The sequence below is a fragment of the Gobio gobio genome (genome assembly GCF_949357685.1).
Source record: "Gobio gobio genome assembly, chromosome: 14".
In the NCBI taxonomy this organism is placed as follows: Eukaryota; Metazoa; Chordata; class Actinopteri; order Cypriniformes; family Gobionidae; genus Gobio; species Gobio gobio.
The window spans coordinates 5,523,761-5,536,888 of NC_137107.1; the positions used below are offsets into that span (position 1 = coordinate 5,523,761).

At 37.1% G+C, this 13,128-nt stretch overlaps 1 protein-coding gene across 6 annotated transcripts in view; it reads right to left on the reverse strand.

Annotated features, from left to right (window-relative positions):
• aff4 (AF4/FMR2 family, member 4) overlaps positions 1–13,128 on the reverse strand; it is a 100,502-nt gene that overhangs the window by 87,091 nt on the left and 283 nt on the right. For all 6 annotated transcript variants that reach the window (XM_079835235.1, XM_079835233.1, XM_079835236.1 and 3 more), the window contains exon 1: positions 13,120–13,128. This exon is cut by the window's right edge. The gene's annotated coding sequence lies outside the window, so the exon portion shown is untranslated. The remainder of the gene's footprint in view (positions 1–13,119) is intronic.

The following is a 13,128-nucleotide window of genomic DNA, read 5'->3' on the forward strand; positions in this document are numbered from 1 at the left end:
AAGAAACCGAAGTGTTTAGGATTGAATGGTTGTGGAAATTAAAAGACTTTACAAACAGAATACAAGCGGCTGTAAACACAAAAAGGAGGTTTCAGGACAGAAAATGTTCTGAGCTCTTGAAGCCCCGCCCTCTTGTAGAAAGGGGGGCGGGAGCAGCAGCTCATTTGCATTTAAAGGGACACACACAAAAACGACGCGTTTTTGCTCACCCTGAAAAAGTGGCAATTTTAACATGCTATACAAATTACCTGTGGGCTATTTTGAGGTAAAGCTTCACATACACACTCTGGGGACATTAGAGACTCATTTTACATCTTGTAATGTTAAACAAACATTAAATCACTCACTGTTCTTTAGTATACTCGGTAGGATTAATCTATAGTTAATTTATACGGTGAAGACTATGCAGTGTTTTACATTAGATTGCGTTCTGTTGATAAAGATGGTTTTTATTATTATTTATTGAACAGGAATGCTATATGTTGAGATAAGTTCATGAAACGCTTATCTCTTAATTTTTTTTTTACTTAAAATACATTGTTATTAAGAGCAGTATTATTTATTTCAGTGATCGGTATCGACCAATACTGCTTCCGATTAGATAAAGATCCCTAATTACTTTAACACATTAAATCAAAACGCTTCAAGCTTTCCAAACTTCTGCTCTAGTGAGGTTAACCGGCTCCTTAACCTTTCCCATTAGGACACGCAGGGCCATGCAAATCACGGTTTAAGGGTAAAGCCAATTTGTATGTTTTTTTCCATTTCTTTGTTAAAATGCAAATACATCAAAGTAGACGAGACGACTCGTTCGTGTTTTGGTTGTTGTAAAGCAATATTCTCTTACAGTGGGAAATATTCAGCCCCATGTTTTAGGCAAATTATTATTATGCCCGGTGGATTCATTTAATTATGGTCTTAATGTAGACAGTTTAAAGCATACAGACACAATATTGCACTTATGTGAGACAGTGTTTTTAAATGAATGACCTTGAAACACATTGAGAAAGAACCTAAAACTGACACTCACTGAAATCCATACTAAAAAAAAGCTTTCATTAAAGACTTAAGTCATGAACCAAACCAACCAGCTATGAGGAGAATTACATCACAAACTTTGATTTGAAGCAAAAAAGCATTTGAAAATCAGGCTATAGGGCTTTAGTGAGGGAAAGAACTACAATCCCATGATGCATTGAGAACAGCATGATCGAATTAAAAACAGATTTTAAGTAGTTTTATGCTTCTCCATCATTTTTAAGTTGAAGTATTTTGAGAGAGAAGAGATCGACTCGATTACGTCATTCGCGGTGCTTTATGGGAGTGGGCGGAGCTCTCCGTTTTTCTGCACAGCATCATGGGTAATGTAGTTTTTCACCAGGAATTCCACTATCAAGCATGATTATTTTAAAACTCATTTTGAAGTCATTCCATATTTTCAACTTAATGACATTAAAATACATAAACATTTGAGAAACGCCTTAAACTGACACTCCCTAAAAAACATTCATTACTCCCATTGGGATTTTTAAAAAGCTTTCATTAAAGACTTATAATTTATAAGTCATGAACCAAACCAATCAGCTATGAGGAGAATCACATCACAAACTTTGATTTGAAGCAAAAAAACATTTGAAAAATCAGGCTATAGGGCTTTAGTGAGGGAAAGAACTACAATCCCATGATGCATTGAGAACAGCATGATCGAATTACAAAACATATGAGTAGTTTTATGCTTCTCCATCATTTTTAAGTTTAAGTATTTTGAGAGAGAAGAGATCGACTCGATTACGTCATTCACAGTGCTTTATGGGAGTGGGCGGAGCTCTGTTTTTCTGCACAGCATCATGGGTAATGTAGTTTTTCACCAGGAATTCCACTATCAAGCATGATTATTTTAAAACTCATTTTGAAGTCATTCCATATTTTCAACTTAATGACATTAAAATACATAAACATTTGAGAAAGGCCTTAAACTGACACTCCCTAAAAAACATTCATTACTCCCATTGGGATTTTTAAAAAGCTTTCATTAAAGACTTATAATTTATAAGTCATGAACCAAACCAACCAGCTGTGAGGAGAATCACATCACAAACTTTGATTTGAAGCAAAAAAACATTTGAAAAATCAGGACAAAAGACAAAACGGCTTTAGTGAGGGAAAGAACTACAATCCCATGATACTTTGAGAACAGCATGATCAAATTTAAAATGATGGAGAAGCATAAAACTACTCATAATATGTTTTTAAGTTGAAGTATTTTGAGAGAGAAGAGATCGACTCGATTACGTCATTCGCGGTGCTTTATGGGAGTGGGCGGAGCTCTGGTTTTCTGCACAGCATCATGGGTAATGTAGTTTTTCACCAGGAATTCCACCGTCAAGCATGATTATTTTAAAACTAATTTGAAAATATGGGCTGACAAGTTAATGGAGAAAAATTAATGGAGATCTTGATAAACCAGGATAAACATTCCTGATGGTTAGTATTACTATTTGAATGATCATTAAAACCATAGTTCGCCGTAAATACGGTCCAGCCTTAAGCAAAGTTGAAAGTTTTGTTTTGTGTGAAAACATGGCGGTAGACACTTTAACAACCGAGGGGCATTTTATGAAGGATATTAATGAATCTCTGAAGAAAACCGACTGTCTAAAAGTATGATGGTTACCAGGGAAACAGCTGTATTTTTGCTGTTTAATAAGTGCCACTTACTGTCAAAGCGAGGGTTTACGTTTTCATTCAGCCCATCTGCTGCAAAAATAATTATTTGAACCGGTTAATAGACGATAATTTTATGTGCAGTCTAAAATAAATCCGATTTTCATTCCAAAAATGTGAGTAATAATGTATCTATAATTATTCAAAGGCTGAAATGTGAGGATCATTTATATGTGTGTCAAACTTAATAGTAGATGATTTATGTTGTACGTCTAGTGACACACAACATGTTTTTGCTCATTTAAAACCTGGCCATCATTGTTAATGTCATTATTTTAATGTTTATGCTAATAAAAAGTGTATCAGTACTTTTTGAACATTTACAGCCCATTTTAACAATAGCATGATCATTTTGGTACTGTAATCATGAGATGTGTTTAATCTCTAACACACACACACACACACACACACGTCTAACACAAGCTTGCCTGTGTAATATTAACTTCTTTAAAGAAGCCCTTCGCACTCAAAATGTAATCAACTGTAAAAAATTAACACCATTTTTCAGAAGGCACTGGCGCTTCCATGTTTATTCCACACTGTAGTTGTGAATTCATTATCATAAACACACACACACACACACACACACACACACACACACACACACACACACACACACACACACACACACACACACACACACACACACACACACACACACACACACACACACACACACACACACACACACACACACACACACACACACACACACACACACACACACACACACACACACACACACTCAGAGCTCTTCACGGCAACCTGTCAAAATAAAAGCTTGGTTTAATGTGAAGAAATTGTGACAGAAATATATTACTGTTGTACAGCTATGTTTCACTATAATACATAAATAATAATAAATTATTATTAAAATATTTTTAAGGAATGATCACCATTTTCTCCCATGTTTTAATTTCAACAGTAAAGCTGTGTTGTGCAGCTCTTTGTTTGACAAAAGCTTAATTTCATAATTAAAAGATAATTTAAATTAATGTTTTATTCCTTCATTTGACTGCCAGAATTAATAAAACAAATCATACAAATTATTATTTTTTTTTTTTATAAAGTCAATTAATTAGACATGCTTTTTGATTATTACAATTCAATTAAACCATTAAAAAGGAATCCAGAAAAACTTTAATAAAACCAAATTTGGTAAAAAAAATACACAAATATTTCATAGGGACCCAAACATCTAGGTATTTTTTTGTAAATTTTTAATAAAATGATGAAAATATATTACTGTTGTACAGCTGTGTTTCAATATAATAATAATAACACTAATAATAAATTATTATAATTTTTTGAAGGAATAAATCAAACTTTCTTCCATGTTTTAATTTCAACAATAAAGCTCTGTTGTGCAGCACTTTGTTTTACAATAAAATTCTCATTTCATGATTAAAAGATCATATAAATTAATGTTTTATCCCTTATTGACAAATAAAGCATTTTTTACTTATGAATTCAATTAATTAGACATTTGATGATTACAATTCAATTAAACCATTAAAAAGGAATCCAGAAAAACTTTAAGAAATAAATAAAAACAGAATTGAGAAAAAAATATATATATATTTCATGGGGACCTAAACATTGTTATTATTTTTTTTTTAATTTTTAATAAAATGATGTTAAATTGTACAAGTTTCATGATTTCAATTAATTAGACGTGACAAAAAAAAAGGAAAAACGGAATTTGGGGTAAAAATAAACCTGATTTCAAATGTCATGAAGGAAACCTGAAAACAGGGGAGGGTAATATAATATTAAAACGCCGGCCGGTAGAAATGCGTTGAAAGTTTGCACTTCTCTGCCAGTTATGCCAGTGTTTACTGCAACGCTACAGAAGCATTATTAAGATGATAAATACAGACGCCCTTCGCTTGAGTTGACCTGTCCTCGCGCACAGCACACACAAACACACACACAATGTCCACTTCACCAGCTAAGGATTAATTTGGGCTGTTTTTTAGTGATTTATTTAAGTTACTGGGTTGACTCAGCTAGATGACTCGCTTGCTGAACTGCCAGTTCATTTCCTGTCAGTGACGTCCCGTTGTTTGTGCTGAAGGCTCATGAAAGGGTGTAATTTCTGTCTGGTTGTGAGGAACAAACCCTGAGCCAAGCCCTGCGTTCACATGTGGCACACCTGCCAAACAAAGAGCCAGAGGCCATCGCGCTCCATACAGTCATATCTGGATTAACCAGGCGGCCACGCTATATAATTATATGTAAAGGAATTACGTTCGAAATTTGATATATGATGCTATGACAACAGAATTAGGTTCCTGCATGTCAGGACAAGAGGTATTTTTCACCCAAAAAAACTGCCATTGAGTAAAAAAAAAAAATGATCTGAGGGGAAGAGAATAGTGTTAGACCGATATATCGGGCCGATATTTGCGATTTTTAAGTGTATCGCATTAGTGTTAGACCGATATATCGGGCCGATATTTGCGATTTTTAAGTGTATCGCATTAGTGTTAGACCGATATATCGGGCCGATATTTGCGATTTTGAAGTGTATCGCATTAGTGTTAGACCGATATATCGGGCCGTTATTTGCGATTTTGAAGTGTATCGCATTAGTGTTAGACCGATATATCGGGCCGATATTTGCGATTTTTAAGTGTATCGCATTAGTGTTAGACCGATATATCGGGCCGATATTTGCGATTTTTAAGTGTATCGCATTAGTGTTAGACCGATATATCGGGCCGATATTTGCGATTTTTAAGTGTATCGCATTAGTGTTAGACCGATATATCGGGCCGATATTTGCGATTTTTAAGTGTATCGCATTAGTGTTAGACCGATATATCGGGCCGATATTTGCGATTTTTAAGTGTATCGCATTAGTGTTAGACCGATATATCGGGCCGATATTTGCGATTTTTAAGTGTATCGCATTAGTGTTAGACCGATATATCGGGCCGATATTTGCGATTTTGAAGTGTATCGCATTAGTGTTAGACCGATATATCGGGCCGTTATTTGCGATTTTGAAGTGTATCGGCGTTAGTGTTAGACCGATATATCGGGCCGATATTTGTGATTTTTAAGTGTATCGGCATTAGTGTTAGACCGATATATCGGGCCGATATTTGCGATTTTGAAGTGTATCGCATTAGTGTTAGACCGATATATCGGGCCGATATTTGCGATTTTGAAGTGTATCGGCGTTAGTGTTAGACCGATATATCGGGCCGTTATTTGCGATTTTGAAGTGTATCGGCATTAGTGTTAGACCGATATATCGGGCCGATATTTGTGATTTTTAAGTGTATCGGCATTAGTGTTAGACCGATAAATCGGGCCGATATTTGCGATTTTGAAGTGTATCGGCATTAGTGTTAGACCAATAAATCGGGCCGATATTTGCGATTTTGAAGTGTATCGGCATCAGTGTTAGACCGATATATCGGGCCGATATTTGTGATTTTTAAGTGTATCGGCATTAGTGTTAGACCGATATATCGGGCCGATATTTGCGATTTTTAAGTGTATCGGCATTAGTGTTAGACCGATATATCGGGCCGATATTTGCGATTTTTAAGTGTATCGGCATTAGTGTTAGACCGATATATCGGGCCGATATTTGCGATTTTGAAGTGTATCGGCATTAGTGTTAGACCGATATATCGGGCCGATATTTGCGATTTTGAAGTGTATCGGCATTAGTGTTAGACCGATATATCGGGCCGATATTTGCGATTTTTAAGTGTATCGGCATTAGTGTTAGACCGATATATCGGGCCGTTATTTGCGATTTTTAAGTGTATCGGCATTCGTGTTAGACCGATATATCGGGCCGATATTTGCGATTTTGAAGTGTATCGGCATTAGTGTTAGACCGATATATCGGGCCGATATTTGCGATTTTTAAGTGTATCGACCGATATTTTTTTTCCTGCATTATTTCCAGACAGGCGTCCACAGGGCAGCTCTCACCGTCTTCAAACTGTCTTGCTCTCCCTCGCGCATATTAATCAAAATCAATCGAGAATTGACACGATGGTAAAAGGTGGAAAGACTGAAGTTTCACGTGGAGCATTGGGAGATTTTTTCCTGAATTACCGCTGGTGTTGCTCTACAAGAGATTAAGGAAAGTGCACCTACACTCTAAACAATGCTGGGTTACAAATAACCCAAGTTGGGTTGAAAATGGACTAACACATCAATTGGGTTGTTTTAAGCAAACATTTAACCCAACCGCTGGGTCAAAACAACCCAATAGCAGGGTTAGTCTATATTCAACCCAACTTGGGTTATTTTTTAGAGTGTAACCATTAAATGACTAGGTAAATAGTTAAGTATAGTACAGTCAGTGTGCACTTTATTATGCTGCTCGCTTGTTGATACTGTGCGCAATAGTGTAATTATTTTATTTATGCTTAAATATTTATTTTCAGAATTTATTTTCACCACTGAACTCTTTTTTTCTTTCTTGTTCTACCTCACCTGTTTTTACTATTTGTTAAATACTGTTTTAATAAATGTTCCTTATTGTAAATTTTAAATTATCATCATGATCATTGTGTCATTTTTATGTTGTACATTGAGGGAGCAAAAGCAGTATCGGCTCCAAATATCGGCTCAAGAAAATCGGCCGCCCGTATCGCTCATCGGCTAAGGCTGATGAAAAAAAAAAAAATCGGTATCGGCACTAAAAAAAAATCCATATCGGTCGAACCCTAGTTAGATCCCTCGCCAACAAGCTTTTACAAACAGACAATGGCAAACAAACGTCGGCCACATTCCTTCTAGTCATAAACACAGACAGAGGAAGTGGACAACTCAAGCCACGGACCACAACAGGAAGTGACAAGAGCTTTAATGTTATTTACACACGGGATGCGTGTCTTGACTCTGTGTAGGATCACAGCGAACGGGTCAGAGATGTGTGTGTGTGTGTGTGTGTGTGTGTGTGTGTGTGTGCGTGTGTTTGGTCTGCTTACATAAGGTCTGTCCCAGCTCCAGATTTACATCTGTGCCAGGAGCCTGGAGGTATGCATGAGTTAGCGGGCTAATTATTCACTTCACTTAAGCTATACAGCACAGACGCTTGGATGGGGTTATACTATAAACTGCCTACTACTACCTATTAAACATTTATGTGAAACTGTAGTATTTATGAGCTTAAAGCTACACTGTGTAACTTTTTTAGTTTGTTCTTAGCTAAAAACACTTAGTTCTTTCAAAAATATATGCGCTCATTAATGTATATTTACTTCTTTATGTAATAAAGTATTCTCGTAAGTTTATAATATGCCATTGTAAACACATACGGGTGAGGGTTTGAATGCGGGTCGCCATGTTGCTCCTCCATCTTGAAAGTACATTAGCCAAAGAGGGACATTCCCGTAAATTCAAGCTTCGCCTTTCGCGTTTTAACACTCGATGGCACCGTGTCGAATGTGGACGAGGTCGAACTGAAGCCATGTTAATCTTGGACTAAATCGGCCACCGTAGGAGTTAAAACAATCCCATGATGCATTGCGAAAGACAATCGAATTTAAATACGACAGCTACATATAAACAATTCATTAGATGATTATTATCTATACACTATGGAAACATTTTACATTGAATGCAGATATTTAAAGTCAGCGTGAAATCAAAATGGAATATTGCGGCGTTTATTATAAATTATTTATCCGTGCACATGATTGTTTTAGATTCATGCGTCTTAATCTTGGATCGGAATAACTTCCCCCTCCCCTCTCGATGGCGAGGGCGGGGCAAACTGTCAATCACATGAGATCCACCAATAGCAAACCACAACCATTCAATCAACTCCCCATGGACGAAATCAAGCCCCGCCCTAATACTGTCCTAACTAGATGCGATACAATTCCAGCGTCAATACATTTGTCTGTCCACACCAGACGCGACAATGAGATGCGACAAATCAATCAAAAACCACAGCCAATCAGAAGAGCGTGTGGGCGGGCTCTCGCGGCAAGTGTACGGCACCAGAGATTAATTCTGACGGCATTCGCAAGGAAATGGATAATATATGGAAAATATAGCTTTTATTTATCGTGTTTGGCAGCGTGTAGTTAAGCTGAATTTACACGGGGCGTCTGCGATAACGCTTGGCTGAAGCTTTGTGCTGATGCGACCGTCATAGTGACAACAGCCAATCACACGTCTGCTCTGGGGTTGCATGAACGCAATTGGCTAGCGTCTGCTCTAGGGTATTTGCTAGGGCTGCGCAATATATCGAAATATCGCAAATGTACATATGGCAACATGCATATCGCAAGGGTACGCAATATCTGAATGATTTTAATAGGCTACTTCAACATTGTGAAAAGTGTACGTTTTAGGTTGATGCATATAGCAGAGAATAGACTGAGCACACGACTGTTACTTATGTGACTTGCTTGACGTTATAAAGAGTTATTAAACGCAATAACTTGCCATAAACAACTCCTTGCGGTCTCGCGCTGTCTGACACACACACTGAAACGTGCGCACAGGCCGTTAATTTTTTTGTGTCTTGTTTCACACTTGAACTGTCAAATACACACACGGTTATGTCAAAATGGCTGTCTTGATGAGTATTCATGTAAACACAGTCGGTTGCAACGATATCAGTTGGGGAAAGAAATAGATTTTACACACTTAAAGCAATATCGTATCGCATATCGAATATCGCGTTATTTAACAAGGATATCGTATATCGAATATCGCGTTATTTAACAAGGATAACGCATATCGAATATCGCGTTATTTAACAAGGATATCGCATATCGAATATCGTGTTATTTAACAAGGATATCGCATATCGAATATCGCATTATTTAACAAGGATAACGCATATCGCGTTAACTAACAAGGATATCGCATATCGAATATCGCATTATTTAACAAGGATAACCCATATCGCGTTAACTAACAAGGATATCGCATATTGCGTTATTTAACAAGGATATCGCATATTGCGTTATTTAACAAGGATAACGCGTTATTTAACAAGGATATCGCATATCGCGTTAACTAACAAGGATATCGCGTTATTTAACAAGGATATCGCATTTTTCTTCAATATCACACAGCCCTAGTATTTGCATAGGGCAATCTGATTGGATGACGCCTGCGTTGGCGCTTGAAAAGTAGAGAAAGCTTCAACTTCTGCCGCTTGCAACGCGACCCACAATTCAGTTCGGCAACGCATGACGTCACCCATTCAAAGTAAACGAGAAGCGTTGACGCGGACGCCCCGTGTGAATGCAGCGTTAGGACTCGGTGGAAGGCCGCGTGTCCACCAAAACGCTTTTAGCCAGCTGGAAACGCTTAGCTGTGGGCGCTTTCGAGCGTTTTTTCAGCTGAGACGCTTTGCTTGCTATGACAGAATATCCGCGGAAGAGTTACGGGCATCTCATTTCACAGATAGTTGGTTTCTGTACGGTTAAAATGCCATTACAATATAAAGAATTTGCTCTGGCTCTTGTTTTAAAAATGTCGTTCTGTTATTATGCGTGTTGTTGTCATCTGTTGACATTGACCAATCACCACATTCTGCTTGTACAGTGTTGCATTTGTCCCGCCCCTCCTCCACTGTGATTGGACGGCTCCAAAGTGACATTGATGAGCACTACACAATTTACACAAAGTTGAACATTCTTCAACTCTCGGCAAATGCTAAAAAATGCTCAGCGTGAATAGGCGCTTAACGCCTCGTTGCGCTCATGGCGTTGTAAAAACGCGGCGCTTCCATGAAAACAATTGGAAAAATACGCCAGCCGTGCGAAAAAACACTTTGGTGAACACAAAGCACAACTTCTGTTTCATGCTGACTTTAGGTACTCTAAAAGCCTCATTCGCAATGTTTCATGGGAGAGAGCTGGTGATAAAGTTATTTTGATGCTGGTTTCGAATCTCTGATTGGTGGAGATATCCCTGCAGAATTATGGGTAACGTAGTTTTTCACCATGATTATTATTTTATAAAAAAGCTAATACCATTATCTTCATACCTCACAGTACTTTGTCTTTAAAAGCAGAGAAAATCAATGGGATTTTACTGTAACCTGCACTCTATGGAAGGTGAGATTGCACAATAACATTATGGGATACAGTAGTCAGCACAGTGCATTCTGTTCAGTGTTCGCAATGTTCTCTAACCCTACACCGACATCTGCAGAAGCTTACTTCACTCCGGTCATACCCAAAAACAACTCTCAGATAACGGTCACATATCTTGTGTACTTTACACCCGCACACAACAGCCTAGTAGACACTACAGAGTGGAAAATTGATTCTCACCCAATTTGTATGTCGCACTCTCTACTTCCTGAAAAGTGATATACCGATGCACACTTGTTTCCCTTGGCATTTGCATTGCCCTTCGGACTGAGAATACACACTCCCTAATCACTTAAGATAGCTAAACACACTATGAAGTGCACTGGAATCCACCACAAATGCAATGGTGCGAACACTTCCAGTATTCCTTCCTTTGCACACTACGCCGAGAATGCCTACTATATAGCACAGCAAGTAATGGAGTGCAACTCCAAACAAAGCCTTGTTCCTACTCTACTGACTTTAAAATGGCCTCCAAACATGGATAGGCAAATGCAATTCTTATGTTGAATACTTAAACAACTTAAATAACTTGTTTTCTTTTGCTCTTTAAGGTGGCAAATCCAATCAGTTTTTTTGTTTTCAAATCGCCATTTTGACATTTTAGTTTTTAACAGCCTTTTTGACGGTTTTTGTTTTCAAATTGCCATTTTTAAATTTTTTGTTTTTAACTGCCATTTTGCCATTTTTTGTTTACAAATCGCCATTTTGACGGTTTATGTTTACAAATCGCCATTTTGACGGTTTATGTTTACAAATCGCCATTTTGACGTTGTTTGTTTTTAACTGCCATTTCGACAGTTTTTGTTTTTAACTGCCATTTTGACGTTTTATGTTTACAAATTGCCATTTTGACAGTTTGTTTTTAACTGCCATTTTGACAGTTTTTGTTTTTAACTGCCATTTTGACGTTTTTGGTTTCTAATTTTCAAATCGCCATTTTGACGTTTTTTGTTTACAATTTTCAAATCGCCATTTTGACGTTTTTTGTTTACAATTTTCAAATCGCCATTTTGACGTTTTTTTGTTTACAAATCACCATTTTGACGTTTTTTTTGTTTCTAACTGCCATTGACGTTTTTTTTAACTGCCATTTTGACGGTTTCTGTTTTCAAATCGCCATTTTGACGTTTTTTGTTTTCAAATCGCCATTGACGTTTTTTGCTTTTAACTGCCATATTGACAGTTTTTGTGTTCTAACTGCCATTTTGACATTTTTGTTTTCTCACTGCCGTTTGACATTTTTGTTTTTAACTGCCATTTTGACGTTTTCTGTCTGACGTCAGTCAAAAAATTTAAAAGAATATAATAATAATAATAACAACATAAAATAAAGTATTCCTTTCTTTGCATTCTATGCCGAGCTCACCTACTAAATACCACAGTAAGTAATCATAAGAGTGCAACTCCAAACAAAGCCTAGTTCCTGCTCTAGCTAACTTACTGACTTTAAAATGGAGACATTAGACTCTACATGGATGGATTAAGCACTACGATACATCAACAAACATGTCTGAGTAAAGAATTTAAAACAAGAATACCATCAACTTTGTCAACAAACACTGTTGAATAGATAAATACTTAAATAATGTTTTATTTTGCTCTTTAAGGTGGTAATCCCAATTAAAAATGTCAAAATTACAAACAAAAGAGCGAGTTATTCTCAACTGTAACTAGAACTGTACTACCATTTTGACGGGTTTTGTTTATTAACTGCCATTTTGACCGTGTTTACATTTTATCAAGTTGCTGACGCAAACATTTTTACGCCGTGACGTCCGAAGCACTGACGTCACAGTCAAAAAAAGTTAACAGACTATAATAACAATAAATACAATTTTAAAAAAGCATTTGAGCTCCTGAACCCGTTCACGTGACTCTCCCGTTAGCATTTAACGTTTGTGTGGAAGTTAAAACTCCAACGCCAATTGAATTTAAACGTCGTGGAATTGTGTATCAGCAGAAACGTCCAAATCTAGTAATAATAAACGTGCCAAAAATGGCATCATAAAGGACCTCTGCGTCTGAATATATGAGGGTTTATCTATAATGACACATTAGCAAGTGGCCACGATCGATTCCGATCGAAAGCGTAACATTTGATAATTCCTAGTCGATGGCATGCGAGATCAGGATTGGACAGTTCGCATGTTGGCTAAACACTTCAACACACTCGCTGAAAGAGCTACAACGCTCGCTAACAACTTGTTACAATTCATCTCATGAATAAATGATCTAATGTTACTATACACAGATCATTTCGATTATGTAATCGCCCGTTTTATGGCCCACTTACCTCTTGGCT